The 16,090-nt window shown below is 40.8% G+C and overlaps 1 protein-coding gene across 1 annotated transcript in view; it reads right to left on the bottom strand.

Moving 5' to 3' along the window:
- The window catches only part of Lpp (LIM domain containing preferred translocation partner in lipoma), a 434,005-nt gene that overhangs the window by 372,588 nt on the left and 45,327 nt on the right, over positions 1–16,090 (bottom strand). The window contains exon 2 of the mRNA XM_055625216.1: positions 7,110–7,174. The gene's annotated coding sequence lies outside the window, so the exon portion shown is untranslated. The remainder of the gene's footprint in view (positions 1–7,109; positions 7,175–16,090) is intronic.

The raw sequence follows: 16,090 nt of genomic DNA, 5'->3' as shown, positions 1-16,090 counted from the left end.
AGAACAGCCAGTATGGAAATAGTCACATCACAGGGAACGGAGCGCTATCACACACGTTGCTCCGCATTCCTCTCGACTGAAACATTATGATTTAATAAAAAGAACATGGATTTGGGGATCAGGAAGACTTTGGAATCCACTCCAGTTTGGCTTCTGTGAACAGCGCTTCTGAGGAAATGAAAGGTGTTGAAAAGATAAAGCCAGCTGGGTCCCTTCAACCCAGTCCTCCCCTAGTCCCATGGAGTAACTTCATGGCCTTCCCTCCCTCTATCCGGAGGCCTGGCTAGCACATGCCCCAAGAATGCTGGCAGCTGGCCAGTGGCTGTAAGCAGGGTGCGGCCTAGATGAATATGCTGCAAATGCTAATGAGCATGGGAACTGTCAGGAGATCCTGTAACAACGCAGACTGATTCAAGATGTTTAGGGTATGGTCTGGAATCCCCATTCTAGGGGGCTCCCAGGTAGCCTGGATACTGCTGGGCTTCACACAGGTTCTGAGGGGTAAGGACCTAAAACTGATCAAGTGAGGAGAAAAAACAGGCAATGGCCAGGATAAGGCCAGGATAAGGATCACTAATGATTTAGGTCAGTGGTTCTCAACCTGTGGGTTGGGACCCCCTTGGGGGTACCCCGACCCTTTCACAGGAGTCACATACCAGACAGCCTGCACATCAGATATTTACATTATGATTCATAAAAGTAGCAAACTTAGAGTTACAAAGTAGCAATGAAAATAATCTTATGGTTGGGGGTGACTACAACATGAGGAACTGTAAGAAAAGGTCACAGCATTAGGAAGGTTGAAAACTGATTTAAATGATAGTATGTATCCAACTGCTTGGGGATTCTTTCCATTTCAGAGACAACAAAGCTGAGACCCAAAGAAATCAGGTACCTTTTCAGGGGCCCTGTAGCTAAAGGAGTTGGAACATTGGCCTCCTAGAGTGAGGCTGTGTCTTCAGAAGACAGGAAACACAGACCACACTCCTGCATACAGCTGCTGTGGAGTCTGTCTCCTCTCCATTTTTCCCAAGGAGTTATTAACCTGCTGCATGAACTTTGCTAAGTTGCATCCACTCTATCGGCCCCACCTGTAAGGTAAGGGCATTGCCCCTGGCAACCCTGAGGCCTCTTCTGCTTCTGGCATAGGCTCTCACTCTCTGGATCCCACATAAGCTCACACCGGGTCACCAGCACTAAGTGTGAGGCTCACACATGTGGCAGTCATTACAACTTGGCAGAAACCAAATTCCAGCTGTTCACATCTGGAATGTGGAGCTATGTATGGACAGAAATCTGTGTCTGCAAAAAGCCCCATGCTCAGCACAACAGAGAAGAAATAACAAACATTCCCCAAAGCACCAGAGTCCCACAACAGCCAATTACTCAGGACGCTGTGACCCTACCTGCTCTAGGAGTTTCAGAACTAAGGAAAAAAAAAAAAAACAAAAAAAACCTATGAGTTAGGTATAACTCTTTGGCATACATTATTCTGCCTGAAGGTTGAAATAAGAATTTCATTGGTGAGTTATCACATTAAGGACTCACAAGGTGTGATCCTGTTCCTCAGCAAAAACCTAGAATGCAACCATTGCATTCCTATAGGCCCATTCACAGATTTCTGTCAGGTTTCCTACTTATACACAATGCCATCTCTGGAATTAGATCTATTTTGGAGTTACTCTGGATTTAAGTCCAAACTTGGCTAGTTACTAGCCACACTGCTTTGAGCAGGTTTTGTTTTTGTTTTTTTTTTCACCTTTCCTAGCTTGAGTTCTTCATGTGGGGAAAGGAGGGAGCTTGAGTCGTTTATATATAGAATACTTTTTTCTCAAGTAAACAATTTACTGTATTAAAATTATAAGCACTTGCTGATGTAAAAGTACATTTCCTGGAAGAATAATTAATAAATGAAGCAAGCAGAATAAGAACTTCAAGGTTAAGAACTCACTTAGCAGGTATGCTTAGTATGTGCAGAGTCACACTAAGGGAGGCTGGCAAAGAATAACAACAGAGGATCTGTGAGGAAAACAAGAGACAGGAAGCCTGAACCAACCAAACAGCAGAGCTGGCTTTTCACAACAGAAGTATCTTTAGTCTACCCTAGGGCTCGTTATCACAGATGTCAGAGCATCTATAAAGCCTTAACTTGTAGCTGGCATTCTTTGAGGTTGTATATTCCTCAAATGTTGCCTAGATGCATGTGCTTCTCCCCCCTTCCTCTCCTACCCTCCCACCCGAGTTGTAATGGTGCTTATATTAAACAAGAGAGGTGTTCTGTGTTTTGCACACAGCATGACTGCAAATTTGCTAAGAGAGCTGAGGCAAACTGGAAACTCAAGGAAATCTGAACTGGGAAATCTTTCACAGCACCTCTACCAACTCTCACCTCACTGACCAGAGAATTGGAGGCTCCAAGAAAAGTCCTGCTGTCCCTGAAGTCATTACACAGTTTTTAGAGCAAGCATCTAAACCACAGACAGTAGAGTAATTTCCAATTTCTAAATCTTAGGACTGTGTGGTTAATAGTAAGTGCCTAAACTGAGGGGTCTCTAAAGGTCCTTCTATCTGGTGGATAACTACTGCCTCCTCCTCGCAAGCATGAAAACACATGGAAATACTAGCTGCTTATGTCCTGGTGCCCCAGCCTAGTCCCAGGACACTAGGACATAAGACAGATGGGTCTGAGAAAGTGAGAGGCTCTCGGAGCAATGGTGGCTAGTTCCAGCTGCTTGGGAGAGCAGGTCTTGAACTGGATTCACTCTGCAGGCCAGTACTCTCCTGTCTCTTGATTCACCATTCCATGTCTATCTTCTGTTAATTAATGTTCCTAATTGTTCAGAAAGCAGCCATATAGAATCATCTTCTGCTTCCCATAGTTCACTGGGTCAGAAAAAGGTACAAGGAATATAGTGGCAAGACCAGGTAACATTGGAGAGGAAGGATGGCAAGGAATCCACACTTTCCTAAAAAATACAGAGTGTCAGATCCCCAAGGAACTAGTGACAGTGCTGGAGGTCTATTATGTTTGTCTTTTTTTTTTTTTTTTTTAACACTGATGTTGATTTTGTATGAAAAGAAAATTGGAAGTATTTAAGGAAATAAAAGACAGTTAAAGGAATATACTTCTACAGTATCTCAAGTGCTGCACAGCTATGGAGACAGCCTGGCGAGGGAAGTGCTTGCAGTGCACACATAAGGACTGGAGATCTGATCACCAGAACCACTGAAAACCTGGGTGTGGCAGCATGTGCCTGTCACCGCAGCACCTAGGAGGCAGACAGACCCCTGGAGCTCTAGCCAGCCAGTCTAGCCAATCACTGAACACCGGGTTCAGTGAGAGACACTGCCTCAAAATCAAGGTAGAGGAAAAGATATTCAACACTGACCTCTGGCTTCCATGGGCGCATGCACAAGTGTGCCCATTTATCACACACACAACACACATGCACACGCCGATAAACAAGCAAGTATGAAATAAAAAAGACGTTTTGGTCTAGCATTGGCACCAACACCTCAGACCAATTAGATTCCCTCCACGATCCCAAAATTTCCCAACTCTTAAGTCAGAAATGTTGGGTAGACTGAATCTTAAAATTCCCTCTGGTTTTGACACTCTGACTTGTCCTATAAGACTGATGATTCACAATGAATAAATCAAGAACAGAATTTTTAAAATGCCTTTACTTAATGGTATTAATAGTGGGTTAGGTTTACCAGATCCTCTAATAGGGCAGAGAACAATGTTATCACATAGAACAGTGGTTCTCAACTTGTGGGTCATGTCCTCTGTGGCAAACCTCTACCTCCAAAAATATTTGCATTACGATTCAGAACAGTGGCCAAATTATCGTTATCAAGTAGCAAGGAAAATACTTTTATGGTTTGGGGGGGGTGGTCACCACAACATGAGGAACTGTATTAAAGGATCAAAGCATTAAGAAGCTTGAGAAACACTGGCATAGAGGAAGGTTGACACCCTTCCTTTCAAACTTGAAATTGCACGTTGTTGGGGCTTGAGAGAGCCAGGAGTCCACTAGCCAATTACAGGATATGCATATACTCTAAAACCCAATTTGTAACTGTTCTCTGTTGGGTCAAAGAATTAACAGCTAAACAGAGTGCAAAATTTCCACACAAGGCCCCGTGATGAAGTCACAGGAGTTTGGAAACATGTCAAGAGGGAGAAGGATAATATTCTAGTGACTAGGCTGTGTAACAGATATAAAAACAATGATCAACTGGTACACTATGTCTATGAGCAGATGCTGAGATGGACACAAGGAGGGAAGACCTGAGCCAGGTGACACTGTCAGCTGACATGAGGACTTGGGATAGTTACATTCTCATTGGTTCCAGTCCACATGACATACAGAGCACACTTCTTCACTCCCCAAAGCAATGACAATCTATCCAGGTAACAAAAAAGAAGAAATTTACACATGATTACTGTTTCTACCTCCATGTCAAGAAAAAAACAAAAACAAAAAACAGTGGCTGATTAATTTTATTCAAGGCAGAACAAGCCAATTTCCCAAAATAAATGAAAATTACCATTTCATATGGGCAATATAAAATAAGTCCATGAGAATTAATTTTGTATTATTCCTCTACTGAGTCACCATGTAGAAAATGGAGACAGCCAATGGTCTTTGAGAGGCCAGAAGTCAGCTCTTGTTCTAGTACAGAGACCAGCTATTTGGAAATGATACCTCATGTTCTTTAAGAGCAAACAGGGTGTTGGATTTCAAATCCCATGAAGTGCAGCTTTAAATAGATTTGGTTTGGAAACAGGACAAGGAACACACCACAGTTGGTGGATCAACATCAAAAGCAGAGCAAAAACAATGATTACACTCACTGATATCTGCTGACATGTATACTGTGGAGTCTAATTATGGAATTAAACTGTTATTCTTTATTATTCCCACTAATACCCATTTTTACCACAAGACTGTTTTACATGTGTACATAATGCTCCCAGAATATTTAGTTCTCTATCACCCAAACGTTGAGACCATTCTATCCCTCAGTCCCCACCAGCTTATAATTCAAAAAGATGAGGAATACATTGCTGGATAGATAGATGACTGCCAGACTGTATATAAATGACTGACAATTGATGCATAGATGAGAAAGAGAGAGAGAAAAAAAGGAGAGGGGTGATAGGTGGGTAGCTAAATAGATGGGTAGGTATATATGTAGGTAGGTAAATAGGTAGGTAGATAGGTAGGTAGGTAGGTAGGTAGGTAGGTAGGTAGGTAGGTAGGTAGGTAAATAGCTGGGTAGGTAGAGAGAGTTTTAGGTAGGTAGGTAGATGATATTTCTTATTTTAAAGAGTATCTTTTAAAGAGTAATCTTTGTAACTTTTCAAGGTTTAACTAAAATATCTTTTTTCGTCTTGAGATAAATTTCAGTGGGGGAAGTGAATGCAGCTAACAGAACAATCCCCAAAGCTTATTCTATTGGCATTCAGTAAATGAAAAACAAAGGGAATAAACAGTGATAACTGCAGTTGGGTGAAAGGATCTCTGATGTAGAGATTTTAGGTAGATTCGCTTTTTAAATTATCTCTGGGTTTGGCATTCTGACTTGTCCTAACTGATCTGATGATTCACCCTGGATTAGTCAAAGGACAGAAAAGGAATCTGCCTCTTTGTTAGGGTGTTGATTCTGGGTACATTGGCCAGATCCCCTGAAAGTTAGACCTCTATCAATGTCAGAGAATAGAGGAAAGTTTACTCTCTTCCTTTCTAACTTGGAAGTATATGTCACAGGGGCTATCAAAAACTATAGCAAGAAATGAATTCAGGAAGTTTTCTTTTGATATATTTGGTGTGAAAATTTTGTTAGGAACAAGAGTTTGTGGAGACATTTTGTATAACACAGTAAGACTAAAAGAAAAATATTCTTGCATTTCTTTTTTGAACAAACGTCTCTTTGTAACATTTTCTTTTGCAGGACTACAAAAAAGCCAACTAGACTCACAATGGAGTTGATTCTAGAAGTTTCTCAATTCATATCACCCACCTGTTTCATAATTAGTATATTTGATAAATATTAGCTTTGAAAATCATATTAGCCTAAAACCATAATTTCCATTTGATTCTAAATTGGTAACTCCTGTGATTATGGGGCAGTACCAACCAATTTCAGTTTTTTTAAAGAACCGTGCGAAGTCATATTTGCAATTCATCATCACCGAAATAGTACACCAAAGTTATTAACAAAATGTTCTAAGGAATAAATGTTTATAGCATTCTAAATGATGACTCCCAATCTTAGACAGCTTTATACTCCAAGCCCTCGAGTTAGAAACAGCCTATTGACAACTTCACCTCCTGGTAAAGAAGCCGAAAAGATCATACTGAACACAGCAGCAGCACTGGGAGATACGACCATCAGCAGGCTGTCTATAAAGGAAAAAAGATGAGCGGAACTAAAGATGTTCCTTTGCTCTTCTCTCACCCTCCATTTTCTCAGTACTTGGTTATCTCATAATGAGGTTCTCTGCAATGATCGCTCTGTCCTTTGCAATGATCCATTAACAGAGAGGCATGAAGTTGTGAAAAAACGAACTCACTGCCGGTGTTCTTCTCTCATTGCAATTTTACAATCTGTAGTACAGGGCTAGACAATTTATCAGGCAGGTAAGACACAATAACTGACCCAGAGAAGTATTCTTTGGCTCATTCGGAGTCAAACAATTCTGGCAGTATGCTATAGTAAAAATTATACTCAAAGAAGGAATGCTGAGGAAACAAGGTTGAACGCCTGCCTGCCCATACTCTAGCCAATGGGATGATGAATCAGTGGAAAAGACTATCCGTACTGCATAACACCACTGCAGATTCTCAAATGCCCATTAAAGGTCAGTTTTCCATATTGTCCAGATTTTTTCATTTTAGGTACTAAAAGCCTAGAAACTGAAAGGAAAAGTTAAATCACGAAGGCATAAAGAGACGCCAGGTTACTATCTTAGATCTTTCTCATGATTCTCTTGACCATAAAGTACCTTTGTGATTTTTCCATTGGGAATCAAATTAAGCATCAAAGGCATGGATGCCTATTAGCATTATGTAATTCTGAAGACTCCAATCTTCTCTTACCTCTGGCAGCTTTTGGGTTTGGAATGGACACTGGATTCAGGCTCAGCCAGATGATAGGCTAGTCCCTGTAAATTAAGCAGGTAGAAGTCACTTGTGGGCACTGGGCACCAAGCCTACTTTTATCCATCAGTAATAACAACCTTATAGCTATCTAGCAGTTTATTTTGCAAAACATTTCCACATTCATTATCTCATTTCACCCCACATGAACCTGATAAAGAAATAGAAAGAGATTATTCCACTCATATAGGAGGGAGCTGGACATTCACAGAAGGACAAAAAAGATAAGACCAATTAACTCATGTGAATTTCACAAACATAGCATGAAAAAATGCTTATTGTTGTGTTATGATGACTTGCCCAAGAATAGATAACACAGTGTAATATATGGAGGAACAATATTGAGAAGCAGGGGCTTTGCCACTGGCCTAGTGATCTACATTTTCTACTCCAGTTTCTCTTGGTCAAGAGGATGAGGAACACAAACTACTCACTCACCTGACTGATAAGTCTTGTTAGCGGAGGACATTTACATCAAACCAGCAACCTGCCTGCCTGAGGACTAGGAAGAACATAAGGCATTTAGAGCTACTTTAACTCTCTTCCTCTTACCACTGACCTTGGACAAATTATTAAAGTTCTCCATCGCCTTCCTCATATGAGGATAAAGATTATCTACATGACCTAGTCAAAAACTCCCCAGCTAAACCCCTAATGGGGCAGGAAGATTGTCCTCCATATCCACAGTCATCATGTACAAAACGCTAACATTTCCTTACATGAGGGAAACACACACTACTAGAGCATATTCTGAGATGGATATTTCTGTGATTTGTGGCCCTAGTTTCAAAACATAGTGAGATTACCTATGTCACTCTTAAGTGGCCTCAACACACACACACAAACATATGTAAGTGAGCATACACGCACACACATGGTAACAAAAATAAAAATAACATTAGGAAAACAAGTGTCCTCTCAAACCCACAAAATTAAAGGCAGAGCTTTAGCTGGCGGGGCTGCTCCCAGCTTGCAGCCATTTCAAGTCAATGCCAACAGCACTGCCTTAGGCTCAGGGCGACGAAGTTGCTGACAGAACTTTGGAACACGAAGAACCTGCCTGATAGTTTACATAAGTGGATTGAAAAGTGGTTCACTAAAATGTCCAGTTTTCATAAAGCATTCAAAATGCAATAGGAAAACATGGTTGATAAGATGTCATGCCAAAAACTCATCTTCTACCCCCCTAAATCAAAACCTTAACCATCCTTTAACATTGCACTTCATTTTGTAGTCTAGAAAATAGAGGATGCTCATTACATCCTAAATCATCTTCATTATAGGCTCAGTGTGTCGTTACTGCTTCGATTTTACAAATCTGGCAACCAAACTTCAGAGGTCGCACAGAACTAACACAGAGCAGATGAAAATTTAACCTTAAACCCTCATACCAAGCAGTTGCCTCTTCTGTGAGGTGAGATACCTCATGATTAGAGTGACTTAACTTCAGGAATTGGAAAACAAGTATGTAAATCAGAAATTGCAATTAAGCAAAGAATGCAAAACTCACAAAAATAATCTCCTGTTTTCTCTCATATGCAGAATGAAGAGTAGAGATTTTAGGAAGGAAATGAGGGGAGGAGGGAGGGAGGAGAAAGGAAGGAGTGAAGGGAAGGAGACAGGGAGACAAGACAAACAGACAAGTTAAAAAGAGCTTGTTGGGGTGGGTGATAGGAGAGAAAAGGGGGGACCAGGAGTGGATGAAATACGAATGAATATGATTAAGGTACATTGTATGAACTGCATAAAGTTCATGATGAAACCCAGCCGGTTGTACAAAGAGTATATATAAATTTAAAAATTAACCCCAAAACACGCTTTACTTTAGGATTAGACCTTATCTGTGGTCTCAGCAGAAGGGGACACATGACTAAGCCAGGCAGTGTTAGGTGCTGGATTACCATGGACACTTGCTTGGGTCTCCCCAGTGAGTTTTCCCCCATGCCAGGGTCCTTAGGCAAAGTGTTGACACACAAGCCCCTAAACAAGAATCTGCAGCAGTGGCTTTCCCACAGACTTTCACCGAAAACACTCCTCATGGGTAGGGGGGAAACTGAAGCCTTCGCTATTCAGCTCACCAGCCTGCGCAGGTAGTTTGGGTGTCCTCTGCAGCTCCCAGGCACTTCAGAAGGCAGTAAAACTCCTCTTGATTTGTATGGAGACAGGACAATCAGGAAATCCCATGACGGACTTTGGCAATGAAGCCAGATAAGGTTGGCTACTTCTGTGGATTTCAGATATATGGACCCCAAACCTCTAACAGATCTACCAAACTACCTCCCTCTCCCGAGAAGAATGTTCTCACCTCCAGAAGCAAGTTCAGCCCAAAACAATCTATATACTCAAGCTCAAACTTGGAGATTCTAAACCTATTAATTGGAATTTATGCAAAGCAAGTCTCAGGATCTAAATGAAATTAAAAATCGCATACTTAGAATTTGTTTTAATCTAGATAAATCCAAACAGAAATGTAAAAATCTATGGTGGAAAAAGTAGAGAAAGACAAGTAGAATGACTGACAATAAGACTACGTTTGAGGGGGGCACACAGACCACAATGTACAACAAAAACCATTTCAATGAGCTTTTTGCAAACTATGGTTCGAATCTATCACTTCAATCAAGGAAAAAAAAAAAAAAGTTAAACCCCTAATGTGATGATGTAGAAAAAAATTATGACCAAAAAGTCTGACATAACAAATGAGCAATGAGACAAAGCTTTGTAGGAAAAGCAATCCTGCTGATATCAATTTAGCCCACTGCCCAGACATCTCTAAACAGAGAACGAAGCTAACCAGAGAAGCCTAAGAGTAGAGGCCTGATTACGGGGGCCTACGTAGTTAGTTCCACAGGCTAGTGGCTGGGGCTTGCATGGAAAGCTACATTTTTAAGTTTCTCTTTTCAGAAGTCTGCAATAAGACTGCCTATGAACCACTTAGAGAAGACCAAAAATTATTTCATCTACATTTTTTTAACCTTCATAAATTTCAAATGGCAAAAAAGTTACTTATAATAAGACTTATTTAAAGCAAATGATGTTATGATGTTAAATGTGGAATTCTGTCCCCAGAAGTAACTGAATGCTGGATTAGGGAAACACATTAGATGATGACAATGGGCGGCCCCAGCTCTGACCACCAAACCCCGAATGATTTGTAACTACACAGTCTTGACCACCATTAAAAGATCTTATCAAGAATACCACATATTCCATAGCTTATAAATGATCTGGTTGTCTCATTAAGGTAATGTTTGTCAGTTTTTAATTGCTTCCCTTCCTGATTTTAATTTCCTTACCTGTCAGCATCGATCAGAAACAGTGAAATCGTCTGACATACTGGCTGATTATGTTCAAAATTAATCAAGATTTTTTTTTTAAGTAAAATTGCTTTGGCCTACAGGTAATGCATGACTTCATAATATGATATTTCAGAAAGGCCTATAATGGACCAATGTAGGCATTAAGTAGTAGATGTTAGGTATCCTGAGGAGAGATATAAGTTATTTTCACACCTATAGCACTGGACGTTAAAAGGCCAAGGCTGTCTTTATAATGAAGTTTGAACAGCTACTATTGTCAGAACAACAGTGGACAGTGCCTGCCCGCAGGCAAGAGGAGGTGGCGTAGCTCTCTGAGAATAGTCTAGAGACAGAATAGGAAGAAATAAATAAGGATAAGCCGGAACTAAATAATATAACCTAAACATAATATATAATAATATAATATAAAATATAATAATCAAATAATAATCTGGCTACTTGGAAGTTGCATTCCACATTGATAACTTTCAACAGCTAGATGTATGTGTTTCCGGGCAGATTAGTCAGAGCAACGGAGGGAGGAGAGATTGGTGTTATTTGTAATGGCAGCCATCTTTGCATGTGACAAAGGCAAAGCTGAGGCACAGAACAAGGAAGGAATCTCTGCTTCTTTCCTCATCATTTCTTCTAATGTGTGTAGGCGTTTTGGCAGCACATATGCTTATGCACAGTGGGCGTAACTGGTGCCCAGAGGCCAGAAGGGGGCATCAGACCCTTTGGAAATGGAGTTACAGACGGCTGTGAGATGCCATGTGGGTGCAGGAAATCAAACCCGGATGGATCTTCTGGATGAGCAGCAAGTGCTGCGCCATCTCTCCAGAGGCAGCAAGGTAACTGGACTCCAGCGACAGGCCCGCCTGGTCTCACGACCTCCGTGAACTTAGCAATGCACCGCGATTACTCACAAGAGAGGAGAAGCTATGGTATAAGTCCTCCAGACATAATTATTCAGTGCTAATCTCTATCAGAAACAGTGTCTCAAACACACTTAGGAAATCTTCAAGCACTAGACTCCTGTAGAAGGAACAAATGACGGGAAAGCACTCTGCAAGGCATTCTGGCAGGAGACTAGTTAATATGCTAATGTCATTCCTACCTAGAAATACATTGACATAACAAAAACTGGGCCCCAAAGAGAGCGGATAACAGTAGCAAACCACACATGAGTTACCCACATGGAGGCTCCTGAATTGAACAGAAGATAGGAAGCCACTGGGTGCATGCAAAGCTGGGAGAAAAAGAGGATGGGATAACAAACACAGGGGTTAGATATTAAAAATCATCTTTACAACCAAACTAAACCAACCCTTGGTGTGTAATGTGTCATGTCATTCTAGCAGATTCTGGCTGTACTCAACTTCACGTGCCCCCTTAATGTAGAGTTTTCAGATAATGCAAGGTTTGTAGTTTGTCATTACAATTTCCTCAGCATTCACAGTACGTCTCGCGACGGCATCTTCGAACAAGAGTTGTTTGTTAATTCTTCCCACTTCCCCCCTCATCCCCTAGCACCCCTTGTCCTCTGCTTTGCACTCTTATGTGCTGTGTCTTTTCACCCTCCCTTTCCTCAACACCTCATTGCTGCCCTCACTCTACCACTTTGTAGTTCCACAGCCAACACCTACCCTGCCCTCTATTGGAAACAAACACACAAAAACCCCTATGGGCTGGGGTCTGAAAGTCTGTAGATATTTAAACTAAAGATAAAAAACTTGTGATTTTTATCTTTGAGTCTTCGAGTTACCCTGTTTAATATGTTTTCCAGACCCATCCATTTTCCTGCAAAATTTTTTTTTATTCTTCTTCTGAAGCAAAGGCTATGTTTTTTGGGGGAGGCTTATAGCCCAGGCTAGCCTAAAACTAAGGATGTTGAAGCTTCAGCCATTCAAGAACCAGCACTAGAGGATGATGTCACTATGCTATGCCAATCCAGCAGCTAGAAGGCTAGCACAGTAGCCAGTTTCATATATAGAACACTAAAGTTGCATTGGTAAATCACTTCTGATTCATCAAACACCCTTAAGAGTGTTAACAATCACTTTCTTAAATCTCAATTCAAGTCTTTACTAAGGAAACAGAGGCTCAGGAATGAGAGAGAGATTTTATTGGGAAAAAAAAAGATAAACAAATGAACAACTATGCCTAAAGTCAATGCATGTTCTATATAATATACCTAGAAAATGTATGAATTAAAGTCAGCCAGACATGATAATGCACAACTTTAATCCCAGCACTTGGGAAGTAGAGGCAGGCAGATCTCTGTGAGTTTGGGACCAGTTTGGTCTACACAGTGAGAAGCCCTGGAGCATCCAAGGGTAATATAGTGAGACCCTGTCTAAAAAATAAATAATAATTGAATATTAACTTTTAAAAACAGTGATGTAAAAGTGATTCTAAAATTTTAGAATTAGGTAAGGGATCCATTGGAAAATTTAAAAAAAAAATGTTTTTAAAAATTTGCAATGAGACAGACAGGCACCACTGAGCCCCAAGGAAGGAGTGAACATCTATTTTTCTCCATAAAAACCATTAGGGCAGTTATTAATCTGTGAGCCATTGAGAAATTTCCTGACTAGAAAAATAGTATTTGTAGAGGAAAAAATTAAGCTCTAAGTGTAAAATATAAAAGGAAGTAATTCTAGTAATTCTAGTGAAACTGGGAGTTTTTGCAAGTTTTTCTTGCCTGTGTTGTAAAATCCAGCACAGAAGGGAGAAGAGGAAACATAAAAGGAGAGGAACTCTTGAAATAATAAATTCTAAAAAGTAGGTGTATGCTTAAAAAAAAAAAAAAGCAGAACTGTTGCATAGGCCAGAGGCAAAACACTTAATCTAGATAAGAGTAATATGTAAAATTCAGCAAATATGCAGAATGAATGAATCAATGACATAATATAAAGTACAAAGACTCTTTGAGAGAAATAGAACTACTAACAGTTTCTTTTCTAAATAGATTATAGTTGCCTTTGTCATATATGAATGGGAGATGATGGATATGTTAATGTATCTGACTATAACAGTCATTTTACTATGTACAACTGATGTTATGGGTATAAAATATATCCAATAAAAATTTAAAAGTATAAAATTTGCACTCAAAAATTTCAAAGTAAATTAAATTTGATGGGGTAATATTTAAGAAAAGTTTCTGAGAAAGGTGTAGTGATGCAAGCCTTTGATTCCAGTACTCAGGAGGCAGAGGCATGAGGATATCTGAGTTCAAGGCCAGCCTGGTCTATGGAGTTAGTTCCAGGACAGCCCAGGCTATATAGAGAAACCTTGTCTCATAAAAGGATGAGGAAGAGGAAGAAGAGGAGGAAGAAGAAGTTGTTTCAGAACAAAGTTGGATTATTTTGTTTGTTTGTTGTTGTTGGTTGTTGTTTTTCAAGAAGGTTTTCTCTGTATAGCTCTGGCTGTCCTGGAACTCACTCTGTAGACCAGGCTGGCAGTTAAATATTTAAAATACATTTATCCTTTAAAATATTCTTGGAAGTCACTACTAAATCTGCTTTACATCTGGGAAACTGGAGCTTAAAAAGATTAAGTGGAGATTGGAAAGATGGGTCAGGGGTTAAGAGTGTTTGTTGCTTTTGCAAAGGACCCAAGTTTTGGTTTCTGGGACCAATATTGAGGTTCACAATTATCTGTAATTCCAGACCCAGAAAATCCAACTCAGTCTTCTGATAGTCCCAGGGCCCTAAGCATGCATATGGTGCATAAATAGGCATACTAGGTATGCATGTGGTGCATACAGAGGCAAACATTCATACACACACACACACACACACACACACACACACACACACACACATAAAGTCTTTAAAAATAATGATCAAGTAACTTCCTTAAGCTCACATATGCCCAGGGAGTGAGGTGCTAGAAATGACACTTGAGCCTTTAGATTTGTAGGTTCCTACTGCATCCAGTATGCTACCAGAACAAAGAGAGGAGGGCCTGCAGGGTGCCCTAGTGTTGCACAGCATGAAGAAATGCAAAAGCAATGAAAAAAGAAAAGTCCAAAGTAATGTTTATCCAACTGAAAGCAGAAATACTGGTGACAGGTAGGCCCTGGAGAAAATGACCACGGGGACTGGAGCTGTCCCTTGGGATATGCCGTGGAAACCATAGTGCTTTTCTCCACATCATGAACGCTAAGACTGAAATAATAGAAAATGCAGTTTCAGAACTATGTGGTGGACAACTGTGAATGTCAGGCTGTTCACAGGAGAACAGAGCTGCTGCATCTAGAGCTTACATCTGTCATGGAGGGGGAGAGTCAGCCACTTGTAAGGGACTTCATGTGCTATCATCATGGCCGCAGCAGGGAGTCTGTGGTGAAGGATGGCCATTGAGTCTCAGCTGAGTCTCATTGAGGCTCAGCAGCTAACCATAGGAGAAAAACAAGAGACAGATAAATCTCTGGGTAAAACTGTGAAAGATGGCTTCTAAAGAAAAGACTCCTGGATAAAAACCATTCAACATAGCCACAGACTCCTGTGATTCATCAAGAAGGAGAGCACTCTCCTGTCCTTTTTCATTTTGCAGATGAACAATGCAGGATGCTACCCAATTCCAGGCAGGCAGAATGGGTCAGAGTTCAATCAGCCACTGCCAGGCAGTGTAAGATGTCAGCCACCAAAGTCATGGAACTCAGAAGTTCTAACTCATAAAGGTAACCTAAAGTCATATCAGATCACACTTTAGGGTGACCAAGAAAGACACGAGAGACTCAAGACAAAATTCAAAACATTTAACCCCAAAGGAGCGCAAGTGGAAGAGAGTGAGCAAACGTTGGAGAAAATGAGAACCTGTGAAAGAACAGCCAGTTCTTTTGAAACTAAAAGCAATAGATTTAAGAAGCTGCAAGCCTCCTCATACACAGGAGCACAAGCAAGGCTCAGTGCTCCCCACGCTACCCTGAGGCAGAAGTGACATACAGGGGTGTGTGGTGGCTGGGCCTAGTTCGACCACCTTCTCCTCTGCCCACAGGTTCACAGTCAAGTTCTCACTAAACAAGAGATAACAGAAAACAGTAACCATAGCTAAAGGAGAAAGAAAGGAAAATTTTTCAGACAACTTTTCCCCCCAAAGGAAATGAGGACAGAAGGGGGGAGGGACAGGAAGAAGGGGATGAGAAGGAGGAGGAAGGAAGAAAAGAGAGTAGAAGATTACATATGTCATACCCCAAGAAAGAGAAGCTTTTGAGGTAGCAAAAGCACAACTGCCCTCACTCAGTCATACTATGCACATGTTGACACATGGCACCCTAGTCCATAATTCTGCACAGTCAAAATATGACCATTACAAACAAAATAGAGCATACTAGAACATGCTCACTGGTAGAGCGCTTCCCTACCATGTGCAAGCCGCTTGGCTCTGTCTGGAACATTGGAGAATTGAGTATGCTAATAAAAGGCATAGATTCTTCTAGTTACTCAAAGGGAAGGGTCCATGGATAACGATCATGTAGCAGTCCCTGACTTAGCAGGAGTCTCCAAGTTCAAAACTGTTTTTAGGATAGCACTCAGATACAGTGAGCCTGTCTCACTGTGCTAACTGTCTGTGGCACCAACTGGATATAAATGGTCATGGCTGAAGGTGCTG

The sequence above is a fragment of the Psammomys obesus genome, unplaced genomic scaffold (genome assembly GCF_907164565.1).
Source record: "Psammomys obesus unplaced genomic scaffold, mPsaObe1.curated_primary_1811, whole genome shotgun sequence".
Taxonomy (NCBI): Eukaryota; Metazoa; Chordata; class Mammalia; order Rodentia; family Muridae; genus Psammomys; species Psammomys obesus.
The sequence above is the reverse complement of the archived record's forward strand: the minus strand, read 5'-3'. Positions and strand labels throughout refer to the sequence as shown.